The following is a 21,699-nucleotide window of genomic DNA, read 5'->3' as shown; positions in this document are numbered from 1 at the left end:
ACCTATGTTCTTCCTTAGATCTCTTATTTCACTCTGATAGTGTTATAGATTTGGATCGATGAAGAGGAAATGAATATGTTTCCATACTGTAAATAAGGAAGTGGAATAAATGGAATATCGAATCATCCCACCTCACTTATTTTATTCTATAGGATCTAATGAAGCATGTTCATGCATAACATGATTCAGATATGATCATAGAAAAAGTTCTCAAATAAATCGACCTGTCCTCTACAACATAGGATGCTTACGTGGTATTTAAAAGTGAAGATACATTGGGTTATGAATTCAAATGTTAGGGATAAAATCAATCGTTTTAGTGACAATCATAAGTCATCCTCTCTTTGAAAAATTCATTTCTAACTATTCGTATCAAATAAAGAATATAACACTTCCAAGTTGAAGAAAAGCATTCAAATAAATAACATGTCTTATTTTTTCAATAATCCATATTTATAGCAATGAAATATTATTGGATATTTCATCTGCCTTTGGATATTATATGATCAATTACATCTGCCTTTGTTCAAGGCAAACATTTTAATCTGCCAAGCTTCAGGACATCATAGGTTATGCCATTAAACCATGAGTTGTAGAAAGCATCTCAACTCATGGTTTGGCTCTCTGATAAGCACACTCCTCTAGCCCAACACCATTCACAGGTAGATCATCTTCCGGGAAGGGGCAATGCGTTATACGATCTGGATATTCCGGAATCTGCGCACAGGGAGTGGGCGTCACGTGACTCGATACGCCCTCGACGTCGGTGCAGTTCCAAATCGGCTTCTTCGACTTCACCACCTCCGCCGTCACATTGTAGATGCATATTCCGGTGAAGGGCGCGCCGGGAATCCCCTCCAGCTTCGCGGCCATGGTCACGTTCTCGGCCACCACGTTGCTGTAACTGATATTCTGCACCACCGGAATGGCTTTCGGATCAAATTTGTCGTCCGGGTGCTGCCCGTAGGTGCCCGTCATCCAGAAGACCCACTTCATTGTGTGCAGATTCATTCTTCTCACGAATATGTCCTTCACGTAAGCTCCCCTTCCGATGGTCGTCTTGATCCTGACGCCGGATTCGGAGTGGATGGCCGTGATGTCTTCGGCCCGGACATCTTGGATTCCTCCCGACATCTCGCTTCCCAGGGCGATGACAGCGCTCGTGGGGGAGATGCAGGTGAGCCGTCTGATCACTATGTGTTTGCTTGACATGTTGAATGCAATCCCGTACTCATCCCAACCGCTTTTAATGGCGATGCAGTCATCGCCTGAGACTATGTAGCAGTCCTCAATGCGGACATTGGAGGATGAGTCTGTGAAGAAGAGAGAAACCACCAAAAAGAATCAATCGAAACAGCAACATAGAATCTACAACCCAAGTAAATGTAGGTACGATATCCACCTGGATCGATCCCATCAGTGTTGGGAGAGTTGACCGGTGCAAGAATTGTGATGCCTGAGACGATTACGTGGCTGCACAGTGCATTCATTCACGTTAACATCAGATTGTAACAATAGAATGGAAAGCAAAAGAAGCCTTCAAGTGTTCTGAAAGTAGATTATTAATATAAACCTGCTGTACACTGGATGGACATTCCACGATGGAGAGTTAACCAATGTAATGTTGGAAATCAGCACTTGTTTGCAGTACATCAATTCAATGAGGTATCCACGAGTGTAATCGAGTTCTTTGTTACGGAACATTTTCCACCAGGTTTCAATCGATAGTTCCATTATTCCCTAATTGAGTCCATCGATAGTTCCATTATTCCCTAAAAATAACAATAAAACTTGTTAGCATCAGGACGTGGTATGTTGCAATCAAATTATATTCTGTTCCCCATCTATGATGCAAACAAGTTAGATAATGATATATATGTGTCTTCTTGTCAATCAAAGCACGCCAAAACATCATAAACTGAATTAAATGTTATAGTTTTTGATTAAAAATAATTTTTTTATTAAATTTTAGGGGATCATGGAATGACAACACGACGCAGGCTTTATGAATTTAGAAGTAATGTGATAGAAGTACTGAAAATATGCAACGTATATACTACCTGTTATGACCACATCGGTTAGGTTATATCCCATGATGAGATTACTGTATCTACCCCTAGCCGCATCTCTTCCTCTACCGTAGGAGGGCAAAGGGTCAATGATCGGCCACTCATTAATATCCTGCATAAGCATATCACTAATTGTCTTAGTTGATGCAGATTGAACAAAAGAACATAGTATTAAAGCTTCTATTAGCTACCAATAAACAAAAAAAAAAAAAGAGTATCCATGCAATTCATAAGCAATGTTATCCAAGTTGCAGTGTGAGAAGCCATAAAATGGGATTGCAGAATAGAAATTTATGTTATATAAGCTGCAGTTGAAATCTAACTTGTTCTGCCAAGTTTGTAGCATTAATAGAGTTTTGCTGTCTTCAGGAAACCCAATTAGCTACACAGATTTACAAGGTTTAGTCAAAAAGAAAACACTGAGAGATTGGATGACCGTACTCTTTCCTACAAAATATCAAAGAGAGAGTTTGTGTTTTGAGAGCAGTTTTGTGTTAGAAAGTCATCCACCTAACTTTTAGACTGATGGTGGAGCCTAAAATTAATGTAAGGGTAAGGTCCACACTGCATTCCATTCTTATGTTGGTTTCCTCGCATCCTTTCCTACCTTAAAGTTCTTACACTCGGAAAGAATGTCATTCTCAATTAAAACTTATTAATTTTGGAGCGTTATGTTCAAGATCTTCAAATTTGAAAGGAAATTTTTTATGTGGATTCTAATCCAAGATTATTGATGTTCACATACAAGGATATGACATACAAGAGAAATGATAATAATAATAATAATAATAATAATAATAATAATAATAATAATAATAATAATGATAATAATAATAATAATAAAACAAAACAAATATTACTGTTTTCTTATTTTGAGACATCAAAGTAGAGATACTAAATAGTCAAAAATCTACCATACAAATTGCAAATATTTCAGAAATTAATATTATCAAGAAAAATTTAGATTTGTAGTGGCTTAGTTCACTTCTTTTCCCTCATCAGTCCAAAGCGGTGACTATGCACATCGGATTAGACTTGTGAATTCTCCTTGGAGATGAGATGAAGGAAACGTTAGAATAGTATACACTCGCTATGTAACGTTCTGGTGGGGTTCACTAGTGATGAATCTATTCTTCATCGTCACCGTTCATCTGGCGAGAGCTGTCAGATGAACGGACACGATAGGAAGGGCTACTAGCCATAATCACCACCGAGGATGAAGGCAACGTGGATGATAGAGGCGATGGTAATGGCAAACATGCCGTGAACGATTATGAACATGCACTCTACATCGAAATAGATGGAGGAGAAGGTGGGGGAAGGGGGCGGAGGAGGGAGGCGGACCTGAGTGGCGAGGATGATGGCGTCGTGGTCGAGGAAGAGGGTGAAGTGGTCGGCGAGGTTGAAGGGCCCGGTGAGCCACCGACCGGCCGGCACCACCAGCATCGCGCCGCCGTCGTACGCCACCTTACTGAGGTTGGCCACGGCCGCCGCAAAGGCCGCCGTGTTGGAGGTCACCCCGTCGCCCACCCCGCCGAAGTCCGTTAGGCTGGCCACGTGGGCCCGGCATCCTCCTGCCCCCGCCGCCGCGTAGTGGAAGGCTTCTAGCTCCGCCGCACCACCTGCCCGCCGGTGGTGGCGATGGCCCTCAGCGATCCCTATGAACGTCGCTGTTACCACCGTCCATAGCACTAAAATCATCAACACCTGCACGTAACCAAGAAAAGTTGGAGTTTGAAGGATTAAAGCTTTGAGATAGGATTACTGGGAAAAAGAAAAGAAAAGGAGAAGAGGTGTTACACGGAATATTGGCTGCGAGTGCTCCATTGTCAGAGAGATGTGTCGGAAACAGAATGCTTCCACGGCTCGGCTCTTGTTCTATATATAGAGAGAGATGGAGAGAGAGAGAGAGAGAGAGAGAGAGAGGAAGGCTAATTATAAATTATGTTATGTAATTAGTTAATTTCAGTATGTTGATTTGAGCTAATTATAGATTATTTATACTGCAAACTAGAGTATGCATAACTTTAGATAGTTATATTTGTTGGGAAGAAACCTGTTAATGCGGAATAATCTTTTCCCTCTTTGTGTATCAAAATGGGTTCCTCATCAAAATACCAACTTGATATCAAAATGCTAATATCAATCAGCACAGTATAAACAATAGAGCAATAAATCAATCACACAGTGAGACCAAATCTTTTTAACGTGGAAAACCCAATGTGGGAAAAACCACGGGACCATAGTCCACCTCAAACTTCCACTATCAATAATAATGATAACAGGTTTATAGTAGGTCTTCTCTAGAATAACTAGAGGATCAGAATAACATCAAGATCATATATCTTGGCTCAAGGATAGCATATCTTCATCACGTAGGATGGATCTCCTCAAAAGAGAATTCTAGGTCTCACAAAGTGGATATCACAGGAAAGTACCTTAGAGAGGGTAAACTGCAGATCAACACCGTTAGGATTATAGAGTTTGCTGCAAGGATTCTCCACATAAAATTTGGGCCGAAACTGACAATGTTTGGCCACCGATCGTCAAGCAGAAAAACTCAGAAACCTTACTTTCTCTCTCTCTATTTCTCTCTCCTCTTTTTTTTTTCGCACGCCGCCGGACGCTGCAATCTCACTGTTGTGCACACACCCACACTGCACGCTGCCCAATTTTGCCCTTTCTCTCTTAATTACTGATTTGGGCTCAATAGACCCAATTGTCCAAACCCACATATGGGCTGGACCCAACAATTCTCCCCCTCCAGCTCATATGATGGGCTGTACCAAGCCCGCTCTTCGCCTACATGCTTCAAGCTTCTCCTTAGGTAAAGACTTTGTCAACATATCTGAACCATTATCATTGGTATGCACCTTTTCCAACTGTAATTCTTTCATCTCAAGCACATCATGAATCCAGTGATATCTCACATCAATATGCTTGGATCTAGAATGGTATGTTGAATTCTTAGAGAGGTGAATAGCGCTCTGACTGTCACAGTAAACAGTATATCTTTCCTGTTTCAAGCCCAATTCCTGTAGAAACTTTTTCATCCATAAAGCTTCCTTGCAGGCTTCAGTAACTGCTATGTATTCTGCTTCTGTGGTTGATAGAGCAACACACTTCTGTAACTTAGACTGCCAAGAGACTGCTCCTCCTGCAAATGTCATCAAGAATCCCGAAGTGGACTTCCTGGAATCAGTATCACCTGCCATGTCTGCATCTGTGTACCCTTCTAACACAGGTTCATCATCACCAAAACATAAACACAACCTGGAAGTACCTCTTAGATATCTTAATATCAATTTCACTGCTGCCCAATGTTCCTTTCCAGGATTTGAGAGAAATCGGCTAACAACTCCAACTACATGAGCTATATCTGGCCTAGTACAAACCATAGCATACATCAAACTGCCTACTGCAGATGAGTAAGGCACTCTGGACATTTCTTCTTTTTCTTTCTCACTTGTAGGACATTATTTCGAACTAAGCTTGAAATGACCTATAAGTGGGGAACAAACTGCTTTGGCTTTACTCATGTTGAATCTTTCAAGAACCTTTTCAATGTAAGTCTCCTGAGATAGCCAAATCTTCCTTTTCTTCCTATCACGAAAAATCTTCATGCCAAGTATTTGTCTCACCGATCCTAAGTCTTTCATGGCAAAAGACTTACTCAGCTCTCTTTTAAGCTTTTCAATTTTTCCAACATCATGGCCAACAATCAACATATCATCAACATATAGTAGTAAAATAATAAAATCATCATCTGAAAATTTCTTTATAAACACACAATGATCAGATGTGGTTCTATCATACCCTTGGCTTATCATAAAGGAATCAAACTTCTTGTACCACTGTCTAGGTGCCTGTTTGAGTCCATATAAGCTTTTCTTAAGCTTACATATTAGATTTTCTTTTCCCTTGACTTTGAAACCTTCTGGTTGCTCCATGTAAATTTCTTCTTCTAAGTCACCATGAAGAAATGCTGTTTTTACATCAAGTTGCTCAACTTCTAAATTCAAGCGGGCAGCCAAACCAAGAACAACTCGGATAGAGGACATTTTCACAACCGGAGAAAATATTTCTTTAAAGTCAATACCTTTCTTCTGACTGAATCCTTTCACAACTAGTCGTGCCTTGTATCTTTGTTGTGAGCTATTATTTTCAGTCTTCAATTTATAAACCCACTTATTCTTGAGAGCTTTCTTCTCTTTCGGCAGCTTTACCAAGTCATAGGTGTGGTTCTCAAGCAAGGATCTCATCTCTTCTTGCATGGCTTTAACCCACTCACTCTTATTCTCATGTAGAATAGCTTCTTGGTAAGTTTTTGGCTCTCCCCCGTCAGTAAGCATAACATACTCATGTGGAGGATATCTGGTAGAGGGTTGTCGCTCTCTAGTGGATCTTCTCAATGAAATCTCAACTGGTGGTGGAGGTGCCTGTTCAATTTGTTCAGCATCATCAACTGTAGGTGTATCATCACTAGTATTCTCACCACAATCTTCTTGTTCATCTCCCCTATGATCATCATGAACTACAGGTGAAGGAACTGGACCCAAACTCCAAGGAATATAAACAGAGGTTTCTGGCTTCTCAACATTATCACCATCATCAAACAATTGGTCTTCAAGAAACACAACATCTCTGCTTCTAATAATCTTCTTGTTCACTGGATCCCATAATCTGTACCCAAACTCTTCATGACCATATCCCAAGAAGATACATGCTTTTGCCTTATTATCAAGCTTGGACCTCTCATCTTTGGGAATATGAACAAATGCTTTACACCCAAAGACTCTCAAATGATTATAAGATATATCTTTTCCTCTCCATACTCTCTCTGGAACATCACCTTGCAGAGGAACTGATGGAGAAAGATTTATCAGGTCAACTGTAGTTCTCATAGCCTCCCCCCAAAATGACTTTGGTAACTTGGCGTGGGAAAGCATACACCTAATCCTTTCTTCAATGGTTCTGTTCATCCTTTCTGCCACACCGTTCTGCTGAGGAGTTTTAGGAACTGTTTTCTCAAGCCTGATACCATGGAACCTGCAATAATTCTCAAAAGGACCCCTGTACTCACCACCATTATCGGATCGAACACACTTTAGCTTTCTGCCAGTTTCTCTTTCAACATTGACATGAAACTCCTTGAAAGCATCGAGTACCTGGTCTTTAGATTTCAAAGCAAAAGCCCAAACTTTTCTAGAATGGTCATCAATAAAAGTAACAAAATAAAGAGCACCTCCAAGAGTTCTAGTTTGCATAGTACAAATATCAGTATGAACTAAATCAATAACATCAGATCTTCTAGATGATGGATATGTCTGAAATGCAACTCTATGTGTTTTTCCAGCTAAGCAATGATCACAAGATTTAAGAGATGTACCTTGCAACTCTGGTAAGAACTGCTTTCTAGCAAGAGTTTGAAGTCCCTTCTCGCTGATATGTCCAAGCCTCTTATGCCAAAGATCTATACTTTCACCTTTTCGAATTGCATTAATCTCTCCTTTGTGTAGCTTAGCTTCCATGACATAAAAAGAGTTAATCTTCTTTCCTTTTGCCACAATTAGAGAACCTTTAGTGAGTTTCCATTTACTTTCACCAAAATAATGTGCAAAGCCCTCATCATCAAGTCTACCTGTAGATATCAAGTTAAGACGAATATCTGGAACATGCCTTACATCTTTGAGTATTAATTTGCTCCCAATACTGGTCTCCAAGCAAATATCTCCAATACCCATAATCTTAGATGTACCATTGTTTCCCATTCTAACATTACCAAAATCACCAACAGTGTAAGATCTAAAGAAATCACCATGAGAAGTAACATGAAATGAAGCACCAGAGTCAATTACCTAGTTACTGTCCTGAGCTACAAGACTGACACAACCTTCATCACAAACAATAGTGATATTACCTTCAGCAGCAACTGTATTGATCTCTTTCTCATTTTTCTTCATTTCATTATGTTCTCGCTTCCAAAACCTACACTCTTTCTTCATGTGACCTGGCCTATTACAGTGAAAACATTTGATATCTCTTCTAGACTTGGATCTTCCTCTATAACCATATGGATTTCTACTATGACTTCTTCCACGTCTTTCTTATTTTTCAGTAACAAATGCCCCAGAAGAAGATTCACCCTGTTCTTTCCTTCTTGCATCTTCATTTAGCAAACTGTCTTTAATCATATCTATGGTTAGAGTCCCCTCTGGCGTGGAGTTACAAATAGTCACCACATATGTTTCCCAACTTTTTGGTAAAGAGCTGAGAAGTAATAATCCCTGCATCTCATCATCTTTATTTATTTTCATAGCAACCAACTTGTTTGCAAGACTCTGAAATAGGCTTATGTGCTCAACAATGTTACCACTATCTTTATACTTCAAATTTACAAGCCTTCTGAGGAGAGAAATTCTATTTCCCATTGTCTTTTTCGCAAAGAGGTTTTCTAACCTTTGCCAAACAACATCAGCTCTGATTTCATCTGAAATATGCTCATGCAAGTTTATATCCATCCATCTTCTAATATAGGCAATAGCTTTTCTATGTTGAACTTCCCATTCTTCATCGTCCATAGTAGAAGGTTTATCTTTAACCTTGATAGGCTTATACAAATCTTTGCAATAGAGCAAATCTTCCATCAGACGCCTCCAAGTGGAATAATTTGATGAGTTCAATTTAATCATACCATCTGACTGCTCCATTTCAATCACACAAGAAAACTAGCACCAAACAACCTGATGCTCTGATACCACTTGTTGGGAAGAAACCTGTTAATGCGGAATAATCTTTTCCCTCTTTGTGTATCAAAATGGGTTCCTCATCAAAATACCAACTTGATATCAAAATGCTAATATCAATCAGCACAGCATAAACAATAGAGCAATAAATCAATCACACAGTGAGACCAAATCTTTTTAACGTGGAAAACCCAATGTGGGAAAAACCACGGGACCGTAGTCCACCTCAAACTTCCACTATCAATAATAATGATAACAGGTTTACAGTAGGTCTTCTCTAGAATAACTAGAGGATCAGAATAACATCAAGATCATATATCTTGGCTCAAGGATAGCATATCTTCATCACGTAGGATGGATCTCCTCAAAAGAGAATTCTAGGTCTCACAGAGTGGATATCACAGGAAAGTACCTTAGAGAGGGTAAACTGCAGATCAACACCGTTAGGATTATAGAGTTTGCTGCAAGGATTATCCACATAAAATTTGGGCCGAAACTGACAACGTTTGGCCACCGATCGTCAAGCAGAAAAACTCAGAAACCTTACTTTCTCTCTCTCTGTTTCTCTCTCCTCTTTTTTTTTTTTTTCAGCACGCCGCCGGACGCTGCAATCTCACTGTTGCGCACACACCCACACTGCATGCTGCCCAATTTTGCCCTTTCTCTCTTAATTACTGATTTGGGCTCAATAGACCCAATTGTCCAAACCCACATATGGGCTGGACCCAACAATATTATCCTTGGTTGAAAATAACATGTTTGTTGAGACAGTATGGTCTGATCTCTCCTTTAAAATATGATTTGTCCTACTCCAATGATATATTTTAGTTGAGATATTATTGGGCAACACATAAGTCTTTTGTTACCACAATAATAAAATCGTAAAGTCTTAACCATTTGTACTTGACAAAAGCTATCATAAATTAATCTGTCTCTCTGCTCTAATAAACATAAATGGATTGATTATCATCATATTAAGATTAATTTGTTTCAAGTTGGCCCTTATAGGCTTGTATGCTACTTTCTTAATCATGACACTAGACCTATTTGTTATCATTATAATATTTTCAGCCCTACTTGTTATCATTATAATGTTTTGGCTTAACCCTTTGGCATATTTTTTTTTTCTGAAATTATTGTTATTCTAACAATACGTTGAACCATATCATGAGAATTTCTTTTTTAATTGATTCTTACATTATCTGATATAGTAGCCTTGTAACTAGTATCACATCCAACGAGGGTAAATTGTAAGATTATACCTTTTTAATACTTATTTTTTTTTATTGAACTTCTGAATCTAAGTCGTCGTATGAAAAAAAATATATAAAGAGTGAAAAAAGAGAATCTAGTTCTCTTTTTAGATTGATATATAGTCGGTTTTAGATTCGAAGATGGTGTCCCTATAGATTTCATAAAGTTCTTTCCAGGTGACATCGAAAGATATGTATTGTAGTTCCGATATATTATTATTTAATTTTAATTCTGAATTAATTAATTTTTTCATATTATATATAGCATATTATAGATTTTATATTTACAATTGATATCAGAACCCAAGTTCTTGAGATTAAATACCTTAGATATTTTATTTTCTAATTTATGATGCATAAATTATTCATGTATATTATCAATTTAAATTCTTATCTAAATGTGAAAAAAAAATTTCATTGGTGCTCACATCATCTGATACAGTAGCCTTGTATAATATAGCGTCTTTCCATAACTCACAGGTCTTACATCAGATTGCACACTTTTAACACTTTCATTTTTTGTTGGACTTCTATAATGTTTTATGTAGGATATATTTTAATGGCGAGATTGCCTTGCATGTTGATCCTTTTACTTAGCTTGTGATTAGATTGGATCACCCAAGTTCTTGCTCCATGATAGGCATTTTTTCTTCTTTCTTTGTGGCAATATCACTTTCGTTGAGAAGTTATGACATGGTTCATTTTTATGTTTTAGTTTAAATTTATTTTTCTTTCTTACCTGGCTTTCTTGACTAACATTATTTGCCCCACTTCTTATATCATGACATTATAGTTTATACCATTAAGGCATGAATTATAATGTGATGATATAATGATTAGTGGCAATTGCGAGTCATATTATGAGCCATTTGTAGAAGTGGTATATAATTAAGTTTTGTACATGATATAACAAATGATTTCATGAGAAATAAATGATTCAATGATATGATTAAATAATAGTATTAGTATAGTATGATTTGAGAGGAAGTAGCAGGATCCACTAGAACACTACAGTAGAGGTATGTTGAATCAAGAGTAGACATAAATATTTTTATAATAGTCTTTCATTCTATCTTCGCTTACGAAAGGTCAAGCCAATACCATAGCTATTGCAATGCAAAGGGCTTTACTTGAGAATTAGAAGGAACATGTATCCCATGTGCAAACTCTAAAAAAGTATTGCATGAATATTCTACGATAATAAGTATTGAAAAATTGATACATAAAATTTTACTAAATTTGAATGAAATTGTATTGAGAAGTAATATATATAGAGTTAGAGATGCATCCATTTGCATAAAGGGCCCAAAATATATAAGTGCTCCAGATATCATCTCACCACCTTATGTGGATATAGTTGACACAACACAACATATAACTAACCTGATAGAATCAATTGATTTATATATTAGATTATACATTAGGGGAGATTGTGAATAACTCTCAAGATAGAAGTTATCTTAAAGATGATATATCTATGTCTATTCGAAATGCAAATCATAGTATTTATTCTTATGGGAATGGGAATAAAAAACAAGAGATGTAGATAAATGGAAGTTTAACTTCTATGGAAGCACTTCTCGTGATTTAATTGATTTATTTTATTCATTTCCTACGTGCAAATGAAGAGGATGTTAATTTCAAATAAAATAAAAATAGGTTTACTCTACCCATTTTTACCTTCCAAGATAGATTAACTAATCTAAAAAAATAAAAAAATTTATATTGACATGTATTTTTATTGACCAATTAGAATTACATTCTAAGACCAATAATTGTCTCAAAAGATCCAATATACACATATTATTGGACCATTTGAATAAGAGTCAAGAAGATCTTATGAGAACCTTAGTTTCTAAGGCTTTTCGTGTTTTCAACAAGAGAACCTTAGTTATAGAAGAGACTATTCATGTAGTTTTTAATAAAAATTTTGATTTAAAGAAAAATAATTTTGATGATGATTTTGGTTTTGATAATTTGGATTTAAATGAACCCCCCCTAAAAATGGCAACTTGGAGGCATCTTCTTCCGAAATTTCCTTACCCAAGGAATGGAAGTATATAGATGCTCATCCAAAGGAGCTAATTATAAGAGATACATTAAAAGGGGTTCAAACTCATTCTTCTTTCAAGAATTTTTGTGCTAACGCCGCCTTCCTTTCTCAAATCGAACCTAATTGCATTGACGAGGCCTTAAAAGATGATTTTTGGATCATAGCAATGCAAGAGGAATTGAACCAATTTGAGAGGAATGAGGTATGAAAACTTGTTCCTAGACCTAGTGACCATTTAGTCATTGGTACTAAATGGGTCTTTAGAAACAAGCAAGATGAATGCGGTATCGTGGTTAGAAACAAGGCTAGATTAGTGGCCAAAGGTTTCAACCAAGAAGAAGGTATCGACTACGAAGAAACCTTCGCTCCTGTGGCAAGATTAGAAGCCATTAGGATGCTCCTTGCCTATGCTAGTAGTAATAATTTTAAAGTATTTCAAATGGATGTCAAAAGTGCCTTCTTGAATGGTTTTATTTCCGAAGAAGTATATGTTGAACAACCTCCCGGATTTGAAAACTCTCTTCTTCCTAATCATGTATTCAAATTGACTAAGGCTCTCTATGGCTTGAAACAAGCTCCTAGAGCTTGGTATGAAAGGCTTAGTTCCTTTCTTATTTTAAATAATTTTACCAAAGGCAAGGTTGATACTACATTATTTATCAAACACTTTGAAAATAATTTTCTTATTGTATAAATTTATGTTGACGATATTATTTTTGGTTCTTCGGATGAATCGCTATGTGAATCATTTGCCAAATGTATGAGTCATGAATTTGAAATGAGTTTAATGGGTGAATTAACCTTCTTTCTTGGATTACAAATCAAACAACTTAGTGATAGTATATTTCTTAACCAATCTAAATATACATTAGAATTGTTAAAATGATTTAACATGAATAATTCAAAAGCGATAAACACCCCTATAAGTACTTCGACTAAATTAGATATGGATGAAAATAGTGAAAATTTTGATAAAAAAATATATAGGGGAATGATAGGTAGTCTACTCTACCTCACCGCGACTAGACCGGATATCATGTTTAGTGTAGGACTTTGCGCTAGATTTCAATCCAATCCTAAATTATCTCATCTTAAGAGTGTTAAAAGAATATTTAGATATCTTAAAGGAAATCCAAATTTAGGATTGTGGTATCCAAAATCTGATAAATTCGATTTAATAGCTTATGCAGATGCCGATTTTGGCAGATGCAGGATAGATAGAAAAAGTACATCTGAAACATGCCAATTCTTAGGACATGCACTTGTTTCTTGGACTTCTAAGAAACAAAATTCAGTTGTACTATCTACGACGGAAGTTGAATATATTGCTGCAAACGCATGCTGTGCACAAGTTGTTTAGATGAAAAATACATTAGAAGACTATGGAATTCACTTGAAAAACATTCCCATAAAATGTGATAATACAAGTGTCATATGTCTTACCAAAAATCAAATTCAGCACTCTAGAACTAAGCATATCGATATTAGGCATCATTTCATATACGATCATGTCCTTAACAATAATGTCGTTCTAGAATTTATTGACACAAAGCATCAATTAGCAGACATTTTTATAAAAGTCTTAAATGAAGACCAATTTGAATTCATTAGAAGGGAACTAGGCATGTTAAATTGTCCCTGAAAATAAGCTTGTTTGAATGTATTTTTCGAAAAATGTCTCATCCTTGTTCCGTTCTTTTGTGGAGTTGATTTCATCCTTCTCTTTTGATTCCAAATGATATATTAAAGTACAACCCAACATCTCAACCTATCTTGAGTCGAACACCTCTGAAAAACAAAAGGGGGGAAGAAAGAATTTTTTCTTCTCTTCCGCGGCAAGCCAGTGGTGGCACCGCCAGAATCAGCGGTAGCACCGCCTGAGCGCTCAGGCACTAGGCGGTGGCACTGCTCTTTTTGGCGGTGGCACCGTCCGAGAGCCCCTTTATAAGCCGAGGGGTTAGGGCCGGCGGTGACACCACCCCCAACCCGTGAGAAACTGCCTCAAGCTCTCCCACAACCTCTCTAAACCTTCATTCTAACATTTAAAAGCCTTGGAGAGGGATTCTTGTTGGTCCAAGCTCTCCATCTTCCAAGAGATTCTCAATAAGGTAAAATCTGAAATCTTTCCTCTCTTCTCATTATTTTACCTACTCTTTACAGTTTCATCTATCTTGTCTAGATAATGGCTCCTAAGAGATCAAAAGGGAAAAGGGTTGAAGGAGATTTATATTACCAAGACCTTTTTAGATCCAAAGAAGTAGCTCTTAGGTTTTCAAACTTCGAAACAAGAGGTATCCATAAGGGTAAACACGTTGATCTCAATGAACTAGGAAACCTAGAACCCATTAGGTGGTTTGCACATCTAGATGCCCTACCTCTGCTACAAATAAATGAACCAATTTATCCTAGGTTAGTTAGGCTATTTTATGCAAACTTATATGTAGATAATGACAGCCTAAGTACTTACCTACTAGGAACACAAATTAGAATTTTTGATAGTACTATTTGTGAACTAATTGGAATCACTAAAAAAGATAGGGGCTGTTATTTTAGAGGTAAATGGGATATCAATATAATCGGAGCAACTTACTCCGAAGCCGTCGAAACTATTTTTGCAAATCCAGACCTCGGCATAATACCCAAGAGTTGCGAGCACTTACTGCCCTTTAACTCTAAAATCCTTCATCATATCATAATAAGCATACTATTCCCTAAGCAATTTCATCTTGATGAAATGAGTCAAATAGAAATAAGCACCATGTATTAGATTATGACCGGTCAACATAACTGTTTTGGATACTCAATCCGGCAACACATGAAGGATATTATAGCTAAAGACACTATGTTGCCATATGGAGGGTTAATCACTCGATTCCTACTTGCCTATGACATTTGTATCCCACCCGATGAAGAAATAATTTAAAGTGATCGGTATAACATCATCAATAGAAATCTGCTGAAAAGACTTAGGTCCATATTTAGCAAGGGTATATGGGTTAGGCAACCTAGAAGGATTGTTCCAATTCTCCCACCAGTAGAACACCCCGAAACACCAATTCTTAGGGGAAATGAATCTCCTCCTCCTAGTCCCTTTGGCGCAACACCTTCGGCTCTTGTTTCATCCTCCGAAGAACTCATTATGGTAGAATTGTATCAGATCAAATCGCAGCAAGAACAAATTCAAATCCAGCAAATTGAAATTTTGAAGGAACTACGACAAATGAATCAAAAAATGGATGTCATATATCAGCACTATGGATTACCTCCTAAGATTAATCGATGTAGTTTCTTATTCTGTTTTGATTACTCTTAATGTCAAGTTAGAAGTTTGTCGTCTTCTTTTGAACAAAAACTAAACCTTTGTTTGAGATGTATTGTTAAATTCTAGATAATTGCTGGTTTGTTTTGGAATGTGGATAAATATTTCTTGCGAGATTAACTTTGTATGATGAATTCGAATTTTGTATGATATGATCACAAACTGTGTTTCAAGTCTCATCTCCTTATTTTTTGTTGATGACAAAGGGGGAGAAGTGATGACTTGTACGACTTATGCGTATCGATAGCATGACTTATATGAATTGCAAAAGCTTGTCTTATATACCTTGTAAAATCTTTGAATATATCGCAAGATTGGTTGATCATATGAAATCATTCCTCACATTTATATCATGAAATTCATGTTGAAAATCTTTATCATGTTGAAAATTTTTTATCTCTCGTCGAAGTGAAAATTGTCTCTTATCATTTAACTTGAAAATGATTTTCAATAGTTGAAAATTATGAGAAATACGAAGTTTCGTATTTGCTCATGCTTAATAAGACAACGATAAGTTCAATGGTTAGAACTTATTGATTTATGCTTGAATTCAAAGGGATGGAATTCAAGTGGTTTTATCTTCTCACAATATGACATATAGATAGGGGGAGCTATGTTTAACTCTATCATTAATTGATTGTCATCATAAAAAAGGGGGAGATTGTTGAATCTCGAATTTTGATTATGAAATCAATTGATGGGTTAATTGATCTAATCCAAATTATTGAAGTTAAGTGTGTAGGATTAACTACGATAGCCTAAAAAACATAAAGCAAGGATACCAGAGTCAAGTTCGATGGACGTTTGAGAGTCTGAAGATTCGTCAGAGATGCTGTCGGAACCAACCAAGAAAGATCGAAGACTTGTCAGAACTTTCGGAAGTCTGCCGAAGAGATCGTCAGAGATTCGTAGAGATCACCGAGAAGGCTTGGCTACTCGTTGAATTCGTCACAAGATCGGGAGCCTGCTGGGAGTCCGCCGGAAGAAACCTAAGGGCGTATCGGAAGTCCACCGGAAGATCGTAGGAAAGCTCGCCAAAACAAAACTCGACGTTGGCCGGTTAAAAACTTGCTTAGGATTATGTTTTTAGGTATGTAGGTCACATGTAATTAGGGTTAGGATCAATTGGACAAGAAAGCTAAATGAAATCAATTTCCAAAGGAATGAAACCAGAATATGTGAAATCGACCAAAACTCGATTTCTAGCAGAATTCAAGAGGCACATTGAACAAATGATTCAAACTATCAATCGTGCTCCAATATACTCAAGAAAGCTATTGTGAAAGATATTTTAATCTTATTTCAAATAAAATAATTTTCGTATGAATCGAAGTTTTCAATAAAGAGTTACAATAGATTTAGTTACCTAAGATCAAAGAACAAATCTCAATTTTATAGAATTCATAGGGTCAGGTTTAACAGAAAACTGGGCGGGCATTTGGACTCTAAATCTTTCAATCTAAGTATCAAATGAAAGATCTACGTGTCTAATTTAAAATAAAATAAGTTTGGAATAAATCAAAGTTTCCAACAGGGACTTATAGGCTGTTCATTATCAAAAGGTCATAAATTACGATCCCTGTTTTGCAGAATTCGTAGGCTTATTTAAAATAGAAGTTTGGATAGGCAAACTTACTCTGAATTCTTAAAATAAGCTATCAAAAGAAAGGATATAAGTCTATATTCAGATGAAATAAGTTTTGTCCAAATTAGAGGTCAGTGCATAAAGTTATAACCATAACAAGGTAGAAAGGTCAAAATCTCGAAAGTTTCACAGATTCAAATCGTTACATCTAAACACGAGATATATCAAATACAAGGCTAGAATAATTTAAAGTTTCTCATATTCAAAACAATGTAGAGATAAAATTGCAGTAAGGAAAGGTTAGGACACTTGTAATAGGAAAGATTAGAAAGCTTATAATAGGAAGGATTGGAACACTTGCAATATAAAAGATTAGAAACCGTGCAATAGGAAGGAGGAATGGGAATAAGAAACAAGAGATGTAGATGAATGAAAGTTTAACTTCTATGGAAGCACTTCTGGTGATTTAAATGATTTATTTTATTCATTTCCTACATGCAGAGGAAGAGGACATTAATTTCAAATAAAATAAAAATAGGTTTACTCTACCCATTTTTACCTTCTAAGATAGATTAACCAATCTCAAAAAAATAAAAAAATTATATTAAAACGTATTTTTATTGACCAATCATAATTACATTCTAAGACTAATAATTGTCTCAAAAGATCCAATATACACATATTATTGGACTAACCATGGGACCCTCGGTCGTGACACCTGAGGCATTCCTCAGCCTTTCCAAACAAGTGCAAGCCATGGTGGGCATGATGCAGATGCTCGCTCCACTCATTCCTCGGATCGTGTGGTTAGCGGCTCCCCCAACTGACTCGACCCGATAGAGGCCGAGTGGGTAGCAAGTCGGGATGGGGGAAGCCCGAGAGCAAGCGACGGACCCGAGCGGTTCGCCCGAGCAGAGCATACCCGCAACCTACTAAGTCACACTACCCCACTTCAAGCTTGACACCATATCGTTTGACTTGGTGGATGACTCGCTTAGGCCCAGTTGTCCTAGGTCAACCAATGCCTATACGAGTTCTAGCACGAGTTCCAAAAATCACCGAGCAAGTCTAGCGAAGGCAGCTCAGGCAGCTCAAGCAGGTCCCATTTCACACAGGAAGTACAGGACAAGTCGGTACCCCTCAACTTCAGGCTGTCGGTATTGGAGATATATGACGGCGGCTCCGATCCCACAAAGCATATCTCCGCATTTCAGGCTCAGATGGCCCTCTATGGCACCTCCGATGCATTGATGTGCCGGGCATTTCTGACCACCCTGAGGGGACTGGTACGAGCATGGTTCAACCGACTGTGCCAATCTTCGGTCTTGTCCTTTGACCAGCTCACTAGGGAGTTTGAGCAGAACTTCCTCACCAACGTGCGACCTAGGCCTTCCTTGGCCACCCTGCGAACTTCCTCTTAATATAGTATCATTCTAGTTAAGTTTTTTTGTTATTAGGATAGGTGAATTCTTATGGATCCACCCCCTGAAGGAACCAAATATGATAATTTTTCATCATTCAGCTCGAGCAAAAATGAAACGAATGGCAAAAATAGATCCGTATAAAATCTACTTTTCATACATATCTTCACATATCATATATAATGACTCTATGTAAGAAAAGATTTACTAAATTCTAATTTCCAAGGTTGCAACTATTTATTGCAACTAATTTAGTTCTTATAGGTAAATGCTCGATATCCAAGTCGGCTTATAAATTTGATCACAATCAAGTGTTTTTTGGATTGCCTCATTTTTTTATTGGTGTTTATCCCCCTAATATCTTAATTTTTTTACGTACAAAATATTTACTTGTTACTAATAAAGTCCAACCTATGTTCTTCCTTAGATCTCTTATTTCACTCTGATAGTGTTATAGATTTGGATAGATGAAGAGGAAATGAATATGTTTCCATACTGTAAATAAGGAAGTGGAATAAATACAATATTGAATCATCGGAGCATATCAATAATGAATGAAACATTTCGGAGCTTATCAACGGCGTATGAAATGTTTCAGAGCATATCAATGACAAATGGGAACATTTCGGAACATATCAATGGCATATAGAATATTTCAAAGCATATCAATGGCGTAGGAACATTTCAGAGGCATAGGGAGCATTTCGGAACATATCAATAGTGTAGGAAATATTTCAGAACATATCAACGGCATATAAACCATTTCAGAGCATATCAATGAACGAATACAAAATAGAAGCTGAAACGTCGTATCTGACGTTGCATTCATATCTTTCTTATCCAAAGCACATACATAAATACATAACCAAAGCTCTGAATATCATATCAAACATACAGAAAGTGTAGTGGGACCACAGACAGAATGTGATTCATTCATTTCTAAATGATCACCAAACAGAAGTCTCCCACATTTTGGAGCTCCATCCACCCACATCTAGGTGAAGTCAGAGGGGGCCGGTAGAGCATCGCAGGCTCTATGCATAACTCCCTTTACCATTTCTGGCAAAGGTTTACAATATCCCACAAACACCAAAGTACAAAAGGATAGTATGAACAATAAATAGCATATATCGGAAGCAATACGATGCAAGTATAATCTTTCACATGCAAAACAACAAAATGCACATGCAAAACAACAAAATGTACATGCGCCTTTACGAGTCAATACGATGCAAGTATAATCTTTCACAAAAGTATTCATATTTGAAAGGAAATGAAAGCAAGAGCATTCAAGAATTCCTAGCAATCACATATAACTCAATTCAAATAAGAAGGTTAGATAGAATTTAATGTCCAAAGGAATGAAAATGGAGGCACATATCGAAAACAAATGCGGAACAATGGGATATACATGTGCTTATATGAGTTAATACGATATAGTATAAACGTTACATAATAGTTTTCAAGAATGCAAATAATTTTAAGGACAAGAGCATACAAGAATTCAAAGCAGTAATATAAAGCTCAATTGGACAAGAAAGCTAAATGAAATCAATTTCCAAAGGAATAAAACCAGAATATGTGAAATCGACCAAAGCTCGATTTCTAGCAGAATTCAAGAGGCACATTGAACAAATGATTCAAACAGAATTCAAGAGGCACATTGAACAAATGATTCAAACTATCAATCGTGCTCCAATATACTCAAGAAAGCTATTGTGAAAGATATTTCAATCTTATTTCAAATAAAATAATTTTTGTATGAATCGAAGTTTTCAATAAAGAGTTACAATAGATTTAGTTACCCAAGATCAAAGAACAAATCTCAATTTTATAGAATTCACAGGGTCAGTTTCAACAGAAAACTAGGCGGGCATTTGGACTCTAAATCTTTCAATTTAAGTATCAAATGAAAGATCTACGTGTCTAATTTAAAATAAAATAAGTTTGGAATAAATCAAAGTTTCCAACAGGACTTATAGGTAGTTCATTATCAAAAGGTCAGAAATTACGATCCCTGTTTTGCAGAATTCATAGGCTTATTTGAAATAGAAGTTTGGATAGACAAACTTACTCCAAATTCTTAAATTAAGCTATCAAAAGAAAGAATTATGAGTCTATATTCAGATCAAATAAGTTTTGTCCAAATCAGAGGTCAGTGCATAAAATTATAACCATAACAAGGTAGAAAGGTCAGAATCTCGGAAGTTTCACAGATTCAAATCGTTACATCTAAACACGAGATATATCAAATACAAGGCTATAACAATTTAAAGTTCCTAATATTCAAAGCAAATGTAGAGATAAAATTACAGTAAGAAAAGGTTAGGACACTTGTAATAGGAAAGATTAGAAAGCTTGTAATAGGAAGAATCGGAACACTTGCAATAGAAAGGATCGTAACACTTGCAATATAAAAGATTAGAAACCTTGCAATAGGAAGGAGGAATGGGAATAAGAAACAAGAGAGGTAGATGAATGAAAGTTTAACTTCTATGGGAGCACTTCTCATGATTTAAATGATTTATTTAATTCATTTCCTACATGTAGAGGAAGAGGACATTAATTTCAAATAAAATAAAAATAGGTTTACTCTACCCATTTTTACCTTCCAAGATAGATTAACTAATCTAAAAAAAAAAAATATTATATTTAAATGTATTTGTATTGACCGATCAGAATTACATTCTAAGACTAATAATTGTCTCAAAAGATCCAATATACACATATTTTTGGACTAACCATGGGACCCTCGGCCGTGACACCTGAGGCATTCCTCAGCCCGACCAAACAAGTGCAAGCCATGGTGGGCATGATGCAGACGCTCGCTCTGCTCATTCCTCAGATCGTGTGGCTAGCGGCTCCCCCAATTGACTCGACCCGATAAAGGCCGAGTGGGTAGCAAGTCGGGATGGGGGAAGCCCGAGAGCAAGCAACGGACCTGAGAGGTTCGCCCGAGCAAAGCATACCCGCACTCTGCTAAGTCACGGTACCCCACTTCAAACCTGACTCCGTATCGTTTGACTTGGTGGACGACTCGCTCAGGGCCTAGTTGTCCCGGGTCAACCAACGCCTAGACGAGTTCTAGCACGAGTTCCAAAAATCACTGAGCGAGTCTAGCGAAGGTAGCTCAGGCAGGTCCCATTTCACACAGGAAGTACAGGACAAGTCGGTACCCCTCAACTTCAGGCTGTCGGTATTGGAGACATATGACGGCGGCTCCGATCCCGCGGAGCATGTCTCCGCATTTCGG

At 37.0% G+C, this 21,699-nt stretch overlaps 1 pseudogene; it reads right to left on the bottom strand.

The window, feature by feature from the left end:
- Window positions 1–609: 609 nt before the first annotated feature.
- LOC135630736 (probable polygalacturonase) lies at window positions 610–21,251 on the bottom strand (annotated as a pseudogene).
- Window positions 21,252–21,699: the final 448 nt, after the last annotated feature.

The sequence above is a fragment of the Musa acuminata genome, chromosome BXJ3-2 (assembly GCF_036884655.1).
Source record: "Musa acuminata AAA Group cultivar baxijiao chromosome BXJ3-2, Cavendish_Baxijiao_AAA, whole genome shotgun sequence".
Taxonomy (NCBI): domain Eukaryota; kingdom Viridiplantae; phylum Streptophyta; class Magnoliopsida; order Zingiberales; family Musaceae; genus Musa; species Musa acuminata.
Note: the sequence above shows the minus strand (reverse complement) of the source record. Positions and strands in the feature narration are given on the sequence as shown.